This window comes from Oenanthe melanoleuca, unplaced genomic scaffold (assembly GCF_029582105.1).
Source record: "Oenanthe melanoleuca isolate GR-GAL-2019-014 unplaced genomic scaffold, OMel1.0 S024, whole genome shotgun sequence".
Classification (NCBI taxonomy): domain Eukaryota; kingdom Metazoa; phylum Chordata; class Aves; order Passeriformes; family Muscicapidae; genus Oenanthe; species Oenanthe melanoleuca.
This window is the reverse complement of record NW_026612673.1, coordinates 17,518-29,593: the sequence shown is the minus strand read 5'-3', so window position 1 is coordinate 29,593 and position 12,076 is coordinate 17,518. Positions and strand designations below refer to the sequence as shown.

Here is a 12,076-nt window from a genome sequence, read left to right as displayed (position 1 = left end):
GCCCAGAAAATGGCTGCAGAAGGGCTGTTTTCCCTCCTGATCCCGTCCAACACGTGGCTGGTAGGTGCCTGGGAGCTGCCAGGAAGGCAGAAGTGTGTGTGTGCTGCAGGGAGCAGTGTGCCCATGGGGTGAGGTGACAGGGCAGCTGGGGCACCCCACAGAGCCGGGGAAGGGCTCAGGGGCGTGCCAGAATTGTTTTCCCAGGGGCCTTTGGCCCTCTGCTGTGAGACAGTTGGGCTGTACTAAAATGGCACTGCCATACGAGGTGGAGGTGCCACTCTTTGTGGAGCTGTGAGGTGCATTGTCCCACCCATGTTGTGTTTGTTTCTACAGGGGTATCAGAGCACTTATTAAAGGGAAATGGGGCACACTGAGTAATTCAAGATAAACACACAGTAGCATTGTCACAGGAACTTCACCCTGTGCCTTAGATTTTGCCTATTTATGTATCCTTAACACAGCAGGACTAAATCAATTGATAAATGCATATCTTTGTAGCCTGCAGTGCTCAAGGCTTCCCTCCCCTATTCCTGCTCCTCCTGCACCCCTCACCACGCTTCCTAACTAGTGAAATTAAGTTCTGGTGAAAGTTTTGGAAAAAGAAGCGTAGAAACAAGTGCTTACTTGTTACAAGCTCTACTATGAGTTTTCCCCAGCTAGGAGCAGCACAGAAGTGAGACAGGGGCAATGACATCAGGGAACAGCTGTAGAGTTAAAGGCAGAAAGAAAAGACTTACCAGCAAAGGGCAGGAAAGGAGAAAGGTTTCAGAAAAGATTTTGGTGGTCTAATTAATGATCATTTCTGATTCTCCTGTGAGAAGAACACAAACTCACAGCCAGTCAGGCCTCACAGTCCTCTGTAGTGAGAGTTCAGCACACATCCCAGAGGCAAGTCCAGCACCTGAAACAAAAAAAAAAAAAAAAAAAAAAAAAAAAAAAAAAAAAGAAAAAATAACCAGAAGAAAAAGGTGACAGGGCAGCACAAAGATTGTTCTCTGTGCAGCGCCCAGACTCGGGGCTCGCTCTCAGCTTTGCTAGTTCCCGTGAATTATCCCACAGCCCCCAATTATCTGCTCAGTTCCTGCTGCCATACCCTCACAGTGCCTCACGGAGGGTGGATATTCCCGTGCAGAGCTGCCCCTTGAACGCCAGCTGTGCCAGGAACGGGCAGAGCGTCCAAGGAAGCTCAGCAGCATCGGGACAGGGACAGGCATCTGTTCCAAAGAATTGGCTATTTAAAGCCCTCATCCCCCAGCCCCGCCCATGTCCCTGGGGGCACTTGACAGAGCTGCCTGGAGTCCAGCTGATTTAGCCCCCCTGAGCCGGGGCTCCAGGTGATATTTTCAAGCAGGAGAAGGCAGGGCCGGGGGCACTCCCGTCCCGTGCCAAGGCAGCTCCCCGTGCCCACGGGAGGACATCTCTCCCTGCAGAAGCTCAGCTCCTTTCAGAGCCTCTGCAAGTTCTTTTCCCTCAGCAAAGGGTGCACATCCCTGCCTTCAGCACACCTCCAGTGGGACCCACCTGGGAAAGCTTTCCATCCCTTCTGCACTTCCAGCTGGCTCCCTGGAAACTCCCACCTTCGTCCAAACAAAACTTCATCCCACCTGAACCTTTGATTTGAAGGCATCTCTGCAGGCTGTCGGTTGGCATTTAATAGCTGTGAGGGAAGACTGCCTTGGCTTTAGTGCTGCTGCTGCTGAACGAGGCCTCAGGCAGGAAGGGAAGGGAAGGCAATTGGGGTGGACAGGACATACCTGGCAGCTGCCTGGGAGCTCTGGGAGGCTGGAACCAGGAATTGCTGTCTGAGCCCCTCTGCACGCAGCCCGTGCCACCATCACCAGGACACGCCAGCTGCTCCTTGGGCTGCTTTTGGGCTGTCAGTGGCCTGTATCCAGGCTGAAGCATCTCCAGGAGCCTGCTCCGAGCAGCCCCTGGCCCGGGAGCCACGGGCAGCCCTTGAGCCGTGTCCGTGCCAGCGCCGGTCGGGCACCCAGCGCCCATCCCGGGCCGTGTGCTCGGCACGGGCAGGACGCTGCAGGCACAGCCCCTGCCCCGAGGGCCCATGGACAAGAGGTGCTGGATGCCTTTCGGGGACTCCTGGCCTCCTCCTGCCCCCTGTTCCCCGCAGCTGGGACACACAGAAACAACAAGGAGCATTGCTGGCAGTGAGTGGGAAGCACTGAGACCTCTGTGCAGCTTGCTGGAGCCAAGGATTCCCATCCTTGGGAGTTTCATACCTGTGATGCAGAGGGCTCAGTCAGTCGGAGCACAGTCCAGGTAGTGCCAAGGTTGTGAGTTCAATTCTCCCACAGACCGTGTCCTCGAGAGTCGGATTTTAGGAACCCTCTCAATCCCAGTATATCCTGTGACCTGGAAGCAAAGGGGAAAAGCCGCAGCCGAGTTTTAATAAAAGAGGTTTTGCCACTGCAGAGCTTCTTGGAGTTGCAAAGCAAGGGAGAGGGGGAGCGTCGCACCTAGCAGGTGATGGAGAAGCAGCCCGAGCAGAACCGTGCCCGGCCCCGCCGAGCGGCTCGTCCCGCGCCCCAGCCCCGCTCGTTCTGCAGGGGTGCGCGGGCAGCAGCCCCGGGGCTGTGCGCGCACGGGAACGGAGAGCCGGGCGCTGCTCCGCGCTCAGGGCTGCGGGGCCTCTGCGGGACAGGGGCACCGGGAGCGCCGGGATTTGGGGCTCCCAGGGCTGGCACGGCACTCCCCGCGCCCCGGCCGGGTCCAGCCGCGATGCAGCGTCTACACGGGGAGATCCCGCCGCCGTTCTTCCGAGCGCGGTTACCGGCAGAGCCCCGGCTCCCCGCGGCCGCAGCGGGACCGTGTCCAGAGTGCCGCGGCCGCCGGAACGGAATGGGAGCGGCAGCGCCGGGCTCAGCCCCAGCGCCCGTCCGGGGCGGCTGCTGCTGCTGCCTGCGGCGATCCCGATCCCGGCCCCGCTACCCGCACCCTGCCTGCCCGGGGGAGAGGCGGCACCGCCTGGAACCCCCAGCCAATACCGCCAAAACCTAGACCCGACCCTAGTCCTACCTGAGCGCCCCAGGATTCGCGCAGAACCGGGAGCTGTCCCTGGCACAGCGCTCCGACGAGGATCCCGCCGCATCCCAGCACGAGTGTTCCCGAACGGAACGGGCCGGGAGCGGATCGGCCGCATAGAAATAGGCCCCGGCCCGCGCAGCCGCACTGAGACCCCGCGCACCTGTGCCGGGCCCGGCCCCGCCCCTGAATCACCTCACGGCCCGGCACCTGGATCCTCGCCCGGTACCGCCCCCGGTACCGCCGTGGGTACCGCCGTCGCTGCCGCCCTTGGTACCGCCCCTGGTTCCGCCCTTGGTACCGCCCCCGGGACCGCCTTCGGTACCGCCCCCGGCAGTACAGGACCCCGGCAGAGAAAGGCGTCTGCCCGTAGCCGCCTGCCTGCGCCTGCCCGTTTCCCGCGCGCCCCCGGCGCCTTTGAGCCCACAGCCCGTGTCCGCGCTCTCTTAAACGCCGCAGAAAATCGCGCCGCGGGGATCGGTGTCGGCGTCGCGGGCAGGCAGCCCACAAAACAGACTGGGGTCCTTGATTTTCCCGCCCTTTCTGCCGCCATATATAGAAGGTCAAACGAGTGCCGGCCAAACCGCCATCTTGAGAGTGGCAAGACGTCACTTCCGCCCTTCTCTGCCGCCATCTCTAGTACTGGCAGAGGCCACTTCCGGCCCGGCTGCCATCTTTGTTGTGGTACCCGGAACTGACGCCATATATAGAAGGTCAAACGAGTGCCGTCCAAACCGCCATCTTGAGAGTGGCAAATCGTCACTTCCGCTCTTCTCGGCCGCCATCTCTAGTACTGGCAGAGGTCACTTCCGGCCCGCCTGCCATCTTTGTTGTGGTACACGGAACTGCCGCCATATATAGAAGGTCAAACGAGTGCCAGCCAAACCGCCATCTTGAGAGTGGCAGGACGTCACTTCCGCCCTTCTCGTCCGCCATCTCTAGTACTGGCAGAGGCCACTTCCGCAGCGTGGCGGCAGTCCTACAGGGCAGCGTCCCGGCACGCGCTCGCTCCCATCATCGGAAGGGCACGCGCGCAGCACCGCGCTGTGCCCACAGGACGGCAGCGCTGCCAGGGCGCCGGAGCGGCGGCGGCTGCAGTACCGCGCTGTGCCCACAAGGCGGCAGCACTGCCATTGCCGGCTCGGGGGCAGCTGCAGTACCGCGCTGTGCCCACAAGGCGGCAGCACTGCCATTGCCGGCTCGGGGGCAGCTGCAGTACCGCGCTGTGCCCACAAGGCGGCAGCGCTGCCATTGCCGGCTCGGGGCTGGCTGCAGTACCGCGCTGTGCCCACAAGGCGGCAGCGCTGTCATTGCCGGCTCGGGGGCAGCTGCAGTACCGCGCTGTACCCACAAGGCGGCAGCGCTGCCATTGCCGGCTCGGGGCTGGCTGCAGTACCGCGCTGTGCCCACAAGGCGGCAGCGCTGCCATTGCCGGCTCGGGGCTGGCTGCAGTACCGCGCTGTGCCGACAAGGCGGCAGCACTGCCATTGCCGGCTCGGGGCTGGCTGCAGTACCGCGCTGTGCCCACAAGGCGGCAGCGCTGCCATTGCCGGCTCGGGGCTGGCTGCAGTACCGCGCTGTGCCCACAAGGCGGCAGCACTGCCATTGCCGGGGTCGGGGGCAGCTGCAGTACCGCGCTGTGCCCACAAGGCGGCAGCACTGCCATTGCCGGCTCGGGGGCAGCTGCAGTACCGCGCTGTGCCCACAAGGCGGCAGCGCTGCCATTGCCGGCTCGGGGCTGGCTGCAGTACCGCGCTGTGCCCACAAGGCGGCAGCGCTGCCATTGCCGGCTCGGGGGCAGCTGCAGTACCGCGCTGTACCCACAAGGCGGCAGCGCTGCCATTGCCGGCTCGGGGCTGGCTGCAGTACCGCGCTGTGCCCACAAGGCGGCAGCGCTGCCATTGCCGGCTCGGGGGCAGCTGCAGTACCGCGCTGTGCCCACAAGGCGGCAGCGCTGCCATTGCCGGCTCGGGGCTGGCTGCAGTACCGCGCTGTGCCCACAAGGCGGCAGCACTGCCATTGCCGGGGTCGGGGGCAGCTGCAGTACCGCGCTGTACCCACAAGGCGGCAGCGCTGCCATTGCCGGCTCGGGGCTGGCTGCAGTACCGCGCTGTGCCCACAAGGCGGCAGCACTGCGCCGAGCTCAGCCCGGGGCTGCGGCGCTTTGGGGACAGAGAGAGAAGCGAAGGCAAAAAGCAACGAGTCCCATCCCTTCAAAAAATCCTCCTAAAAGAATGCCCCCAAAACACCCCGACCAAAACTAAAAGCAAATAATAAAAAAACCCCTTTAAATAAAAATCTATTAATATTTAATTTATATTCACATTCACAATCTATACACATTTTATATTTTCAATTAAGGTTGCATTGTAACATATATACAATATTCTTTTTATTATTTATTGTACACATAATATTTATACTGTTAAAATTCATTTCTATTTTATGCATATATCTTTATATATTATATATGTGTATGTTTCAAATTTTATTTAAAAGCCCCACCTTTACCCAAATACAAACAAAAAAACCCTTTATTTTAAACTATATTTAAATGTTTCTATTTATATTTTTCATTTTTATGTCTGCAATCAATGTATCTCTATTATAAATATATTACACCAGAAGTATATATTATTTATATCCTACATTTATATTGATCTATATATTTATGTATTTACTTACATATATTCATGTATGCACAAATACTTCTACTTTTATGTCTTTATAAACTTATTGTATATTTGTGTATTTATTTTGCGTACATTAATTATAAAAAAACCTGCCTTTACCAAATAAAACAAAAAAAACCCATTTATTTTAAACTATATTATTTGCGTATTTCTATATACGTATTTCTATATATAATTTATATTCATACACTATATATTTGCATTATTTATATATTTAATATAAAGTTGTTACTTCTATTTGTATATATTTTATATTTATATAAATATATTTTTATTTTTCTATTATTTTTATTTTATATTTAGATTATCTATTAAAAAACCCTTCTCTAACCAAATAAAACATTTATTTAAGCTGTAGTTAGGTATTTTTTATATTTATATTTTGCTGTCTTCTACACCCAGCCCTCCCTGTGAATGTTCTGGCACTCTTGGGTCCCTCTGGGGGACAGCACCCGGCACCACCCCCCCACTCCCCACTCAGCTGCTCCTTCACCGCAGCGTGGCTCCCTCTCCTCGGGACCTTTGGGTGCCCCAAAGGACACGGGAGCCCCCGAGTCTCCACCCCCTGTCCCCCTCAGCCTTTTTTCCTCACCCCCAAAGAGGGCACACAACAACTACAACTGCCTCGGGCAGGAGCACGGCACTTTATTCGAACCCTTCCCACGGTCCATCCCCTCAAAAAGGGACTCTGCTCACGCAAGGAAGTGGGGGACAGCCCCCAGAAGGGCTGAAGTTCCTTCTCAGCCCCGCAGACACAGGCAACAAGGGGCAGAAGAGGAAGCACCAGCAGAGAGGACACAGCAAGAAAACTAAGATCAAGGCGCAGGATGAAATGGAAAAAAACAAAAAAATCCAAAAACACCTGGGATGGTGAATGGGCCGCACACAGAGAGGGATTAAAAAAGAACAGGGACAGCAAATGGGACACACCTGTGGGAACCACCGGCACGGGGAGCTCCACAGAGCCACACAGAATAAAACAGGAACACGAGCGAGGCACGGAGAAGGACGCAGAATGAAACACGGTGCCAAACACGCAGCGAGGACTGAGGGATACAAAGAGGGAAACAAGAACCCGCAGAGGAATCGACCGCGGCACGTGCCGGGGCGGGCAAACGCGGCCAAGGAGCAGCACAGGGACGGAGACAGAGAGGCACGGCCAGCAGGACAGAGGCTCACCAAGAGAGGGGACGGTCAGGGAGGAGCACTGGGCAGCAGGTGCACACAGGTACAGGCAAAGGGACAGTGACAGGGACAAAGAAACACAGTCACGGTGCAGGACTGAGGGACAAGGAGAGGAAGAAAGGAGAAATAAAGATGCAGGCAGCAAGTGAGACAGAGAGAGAGGCAAAAAGTAGGACAGAACAGGGAGAGGGACTGAGTAAGAGATATTACATAAATTTTGAGTATTCATTTCAAAAAAGAAAAAGAAGAACAAGAGAAAGTGAAGCAGTGAAAGGGAATGGGATGGGGAGCACACAGGCCAAGAAAGGAACACAAAAGACACAGCGGACAGAGAGGAGAGAAGGGGTGGAAAATTGAATATAAAGCTGGAAGAGGAACAGCAGCAGACCCAGGAGTATTTATTACAGAGCGTGGCTGCTGAACCTGTCAGGAAAGCACCAGCTCCGACAGAACAGGGCACGGGCACGGCTCGGCCTGGGACTCATCGATTCACATCTGTCTCATAAAGGCCGTGATAAAACAGGAGGTGAAAGCTGAATGGTTGAAGTGCTGCAGCTTGGGTCCTGCTCAGCCCTCATCCCAGCCCGTGCTGCCAGTGAACACACTGATGCTCTTCTCAGCATCCAAATTCCTTCTTCAAGTTTCTTCAAGCTAGGGGAAGGAAAACAAACAAACAAACAAAAAAAAAACCCTAAAAAAAAAAAAAACAAAAAAAACAAAAAAAAAACCACACCAAAAACAAACACAAAAAATCCCAAAAGAAAACAAACAAACAAAAAACCCACAAATAACAATCCAAAACAAATCCACAGCACCTTCAGCACCTTTTTGCATAACAAACTTGTACAATTATAACTTTTAAATTCTCTTCTTTGTATCTGAAGTTCCCCATACTCCCTAAAGCAGAGTAACAAACCAGGCATCAGTAAAGAAGGTGTCTGGGTTAAAAGACACTGAGCTTCCTGCCAACAAAATTATTTAGTGTTCACCTCTGCTACATCCAGCTGTAGCTAATTGTGTAGTTATGGTAATAGTGCCACAGGAATTTGGAAGGAATTATGGTACTCAGAGCTAATACAAAAGATGCACTCTAAAAATGAGTGCAACAGGAAAATGAAATACTATTAAAATGATAAAATACTTGAACCTCAGGGGGGGGGAAAAAAATCTCAGTATCAAAGCTCTTTGTATTTTGCATGCACATTTCCATCTAAGAAAAGCATTTGCTGGTTACAATAGGCTTCTTCATAGCCTAATAGCAAACATGAAGTTTGCCTAACTCCATTTGAATCAGGGATATAAAAGCAGATCAAGCAAGTGACAAATGAGAGAACTATTCCTAGACTGCAGCAGACACCAATAATGAATTATGAGCGGGTTCCAGCCTCAGCCTGGCATGGCTGGGTTTTTCCTTGGACCTGCCTCAATTAAACGAGTTTGGAGCTTTTGATGCCTGCAAGTTGGTGTTCTTCTCACTGGGGCAATTGGAAATAATTTCAGTATCATTAGAAAATTTTAGAAAAATCCAGCTAAAAGTTTCACCTCTGTCCCCTCTAAGTTATCCCAGTTTTCCCCAGCTAGGAGCTGCACAGAAGTGAGGCAGGGGAAATCACGTCAGGGAACAGCTGTAGAGTTAAAGGCAGAAAGAGAAGACTTATCAGCAAAGGGCAGGAAAGGGGAAAGGTTTCAGAAAAGATTTCGGTGGTCTAATTAATGATCATTTCTGATTCCCAGTGAGAAGAACACAAACTCACAGCCAGTCAGAACTGACAGTCCCCTGCAGTGAGAGCTCAGTGCACATCCACAGAGGCAAGTCCAGCACCTGGAAGAAAAAAAAAAAAAAAAAAAAAAGGACCAGAAGAAAAAGGTGAATTATTTTGTTTCCAAGTTATTTCCAGTTCTTAAAGCCCTACCAGCATTTGCTCTTGGTTTTGGTTGGGTGAATCCCAGGCAGTGGGCACAGGCCATGCCATCTGTTCACCCTGGCACAAGTGGTGTTTGCACAAAGTGGGACCAGAGGTGAAGGTCAGAGCCAGCCCTGCTTCTGAATTCCAGGATAAGTTTTACCAGCTGCCAAATGAGGGATTAAAAATACATAAGAATGAAACCAAAAGCATTAATGAGGCTCGTGGGATTCCATTACATTGCTGTCATAAAATTCATAAACAAGCGTTTTGAGCTTCTGATGAGAACAGTGCAGTTCTTCATTCGTATTAGTCACTGTGTGGGATTTGGGGTCTGTCTGGATTTCAAAGCCCTCATGGTGGCCCTGACACTGCTCACGAGCTGGTAGGAAAGGAAAAGCACAGTCAGAGCTCCTGGCAGGCACAGGGCCACCATGAGGGCTTTAAAATCCCGAGATTGGATTGTGGAGGAATCAACTGGGACTTGGATTGTCCCTCTGGGTGATCACAGCCCAGTTACTGTGATTTGTAAAATTCCATACATTTGACTCCCAAAACTTCCCAGCCCGGGGGTTGAGCTGACAGGGCAGCACAAAGATTGTTCTCTGTGCAGCGCCCAGACTCGGGGCTCACTCTCAGCTTTGCTAGTTCCCGTGAATTATCCCACAGCCCCCAATTATCTGCTCAGTTCCTGCTGCCATACCCTCACAGTGCCTCACGGAGGGTGGATATTCCCGTGCAGAGCTGCCCCTTGAACGCCAGCTGTGCCAGGAATGGGCAGAGCGTCCAAGGAAGCTCAGCAGCATCGGGACAGGGACAGGCATCTGTTCCAAAGAATTGGCTATTTAAAGCCCTCATCCCCCAGCCCCGCCCATGTCTCTGGGGGCACTTGACAGAGCTGCCTGGAGTCCAGCTGATTTAGCCCCCCCTGAGCCGGGGCTCCAGGTGATATTTTCAAGCAGGAGAAGGCAGGGCCGGGGGCGCTCCCGTCCCGTGCCAAGGCAGCTCCCCGTGCCCACGGGAGGACATCTCTCCCTGCAGCAGCTCAGCTCCTTTCAGGGCCTCAGCAGTGGCCTCTGCAAGTTCTTTTCCCTCAGCAAAGGGTGCACATCCCTGCCTCCAGCACACCTCCAGTGGGACCCACCTGGGAAAGCTTTCCATCCCTTCTGCACTTCCAGCTGGCTCCCTGGAAACTCCCACCTTCGTCCAAACAAAACTTCATCCCACCTGAACCTTTGATTTGAAGGCATCTCTGCAGGCTGTCGGTTGGCATTTAATAGCTGTGAGGCAAGATTGCCTTGGCTTTAGTGCTGCTGCTGCTGAATGAGGCCTCAGGCAGGAAGGGAAGGGAAGGCAATTGGGGTGGACAGGACATACCTGGCAGCTGCCTGGGAGCTCTGGGAGGCTGGAACCAGGAATTGCTGTCTGAGCCCCTCTGCACGCAGCCCGTGCCACCATCACCAGGACACGCCAGCTGCTCCTTGGGCTGCTTTTGGGCTGTCAGTGGCCTGTATCCAGGCTGGAGCATCTCCAGGAGCCTGCTCCCTGGCCCGGGAGCCACGGGCAGCCCTTGAGCCGTGTCCGTGCCAGCGCCGGCCGGGCACCCAGCGCCCATCACGGGCCGTGCGCTTGGCAGGGGCAGGATACTGCAGGCACAGCCCCTGCCCCGAGGGCCCAAGGACAAGAGGTGCTGGATGCCTTTCAGGGACTCCTGGCCTCGTCCTGCCCCCCGTTCCCCGCAGCTGGGACACACAGAAACACCAAGGAGTATTGCTGGCAGTGAGTGGGAGGCACTGAGGCCTCTGTGCAGCTTGCTGGAGCCAAGGATTCCCATCCTTGGGAGTTTCATACCTGGGATGCAGAGGGCTCAGTCAGTTGGAGCACAGTCCAGGTAGTGCCAAGGTTGTGAGTTCAATTCTCCCACGGGCCGTGTCCTCGAGAGTCGGATTTTAGGAACCCTCTCAATCCCAGCATATCCTGTGACCTGGAAGTAAAGAGGAAAAGCCGCAGCCGAATTTTAATAAAAGAGGCTTTGCCATTGCAGAGCTTCTTGGAGTTGCAAAGCAAGGGAGAGGGGGAGCGTCGCACCTAGCAGGTGATGGAGAAGCAGCCCGAGCAGAACCGTGCCCGGCCCCGCCGAGCGGCTCGTCCCGCGCCCCAGCCCCGCTCGTTCTGCAGGGGTGCGCGGGCAGCAGCCCCGGGGCTGTGCGCGCACGGGAACGGGGAGCCGGGCGCTGCTCCGCGCTCAGGGCTGCGGGGCCTCTGCGGGACGGGGGCACCGGGAGCGCCGGGATTTGGGGCTCCCAGGGCTGGCACGGCACTCCCCGCGCCCCGGCCGGGTCCAGCCGCGATGCAGCGTCTACACGGGGAGATCCCGCCGCCGTTCTTCCGGGCGCGGTTACCGGCAGAGCCCCGGCTCCCCGCGGCCGCAGCGGGACCGTGTCCAGAGTGCCGCGGCCGCCGGAACGGAATGGGAGCGGCAGCGCCGGGCTCAGCCCCAGCGCCCGTCCGGGGCGGCTGCTGCTGCCTGCGGCGATCCCGATCCCGGCCCCGCTACCCGCACCCTGCCTGCCCGGGGAGAGGCGGCACCGCCTGGAACCCCCAGCCAATACCGCCAAAACCTAGACCCGACCCTAGTCCTACCTGAGCGCCCCAGGATTCGCGCAGAACCGGGAGCTGTCCCTGGCACAGCGCTCCGACGAGGATCCCGCCGCATCCCAGCACGAGTGTTCCCGAACGGAACGGGCCGGGAGCGGATCGGCCGCATAGAAATAGGCCCCGGCCCGCGCAGCCGCACTGAGACCCCGCGCACCTGTGCCGGGCCCGGCCCCGCCCCTGAATCACCTCACGGCCCGGCACCTGGATCCTCGCCCGGTACCGCCCCCGGTACCGCCGTGGGTACCGCCGTCGCTGCCGCCCTTGGTACCGCCCCTGGTACCGCCCCCGGGACCGCCTTCGGTACCGCCCCCGGCAGTACAGGACCCCGGCAGAGAAAGGCGTCTGCCCGTAGCCGCCTGTCTGCGCCTGCCCGTTTCCCGCGCGCCCGCGGCGCTGCTGAGCCCACAGCCCGTGTCCGCGCTCTCGGAAACGCGGCAGAAAATCGCGCCGCGGGGATCGGTGTCGGCGTCGCGGGCAGGCAGCCCACAAAACAGACTGGGGTCCTTGATTTTCCCGCCCTTTCTGCCGCCAGATATAGAAGGTCAGGCGAGTGCCGGCCGAGCCGCCATCTTGAGAGTGACAAGCACTAACTTCCGC

The 12,076-nt window shown here is 56.2% G+C and overlaps 1 long non-coding RNA gene across 1 annotated transcript; it reads right to left on the bottom strand.

Moving 5' to 3' along the window:
- Positions 1-6,354: 6,354 nt before the first annotated feature.
- Positions 6,355-11,757, bottom strand: LOC130266357 (uncharacterized). Its single transcript, XR_008842846.1, has 6 exons — positions 11,465-11,757; positions 10,673-10,805; positions 10,199-10,563; positions 9,966-10,101; positions 8,672-8,739; positions 6,355-7,568 (listed from the first exon to the last, which is right to left on the bottom strand). It is a non-coding gene; the product is annotated as an uncharacterized LOC130266357 (long non-coding RNA).
- Positions 11,758-12,076: the final 319 nt, after the last annotated feature.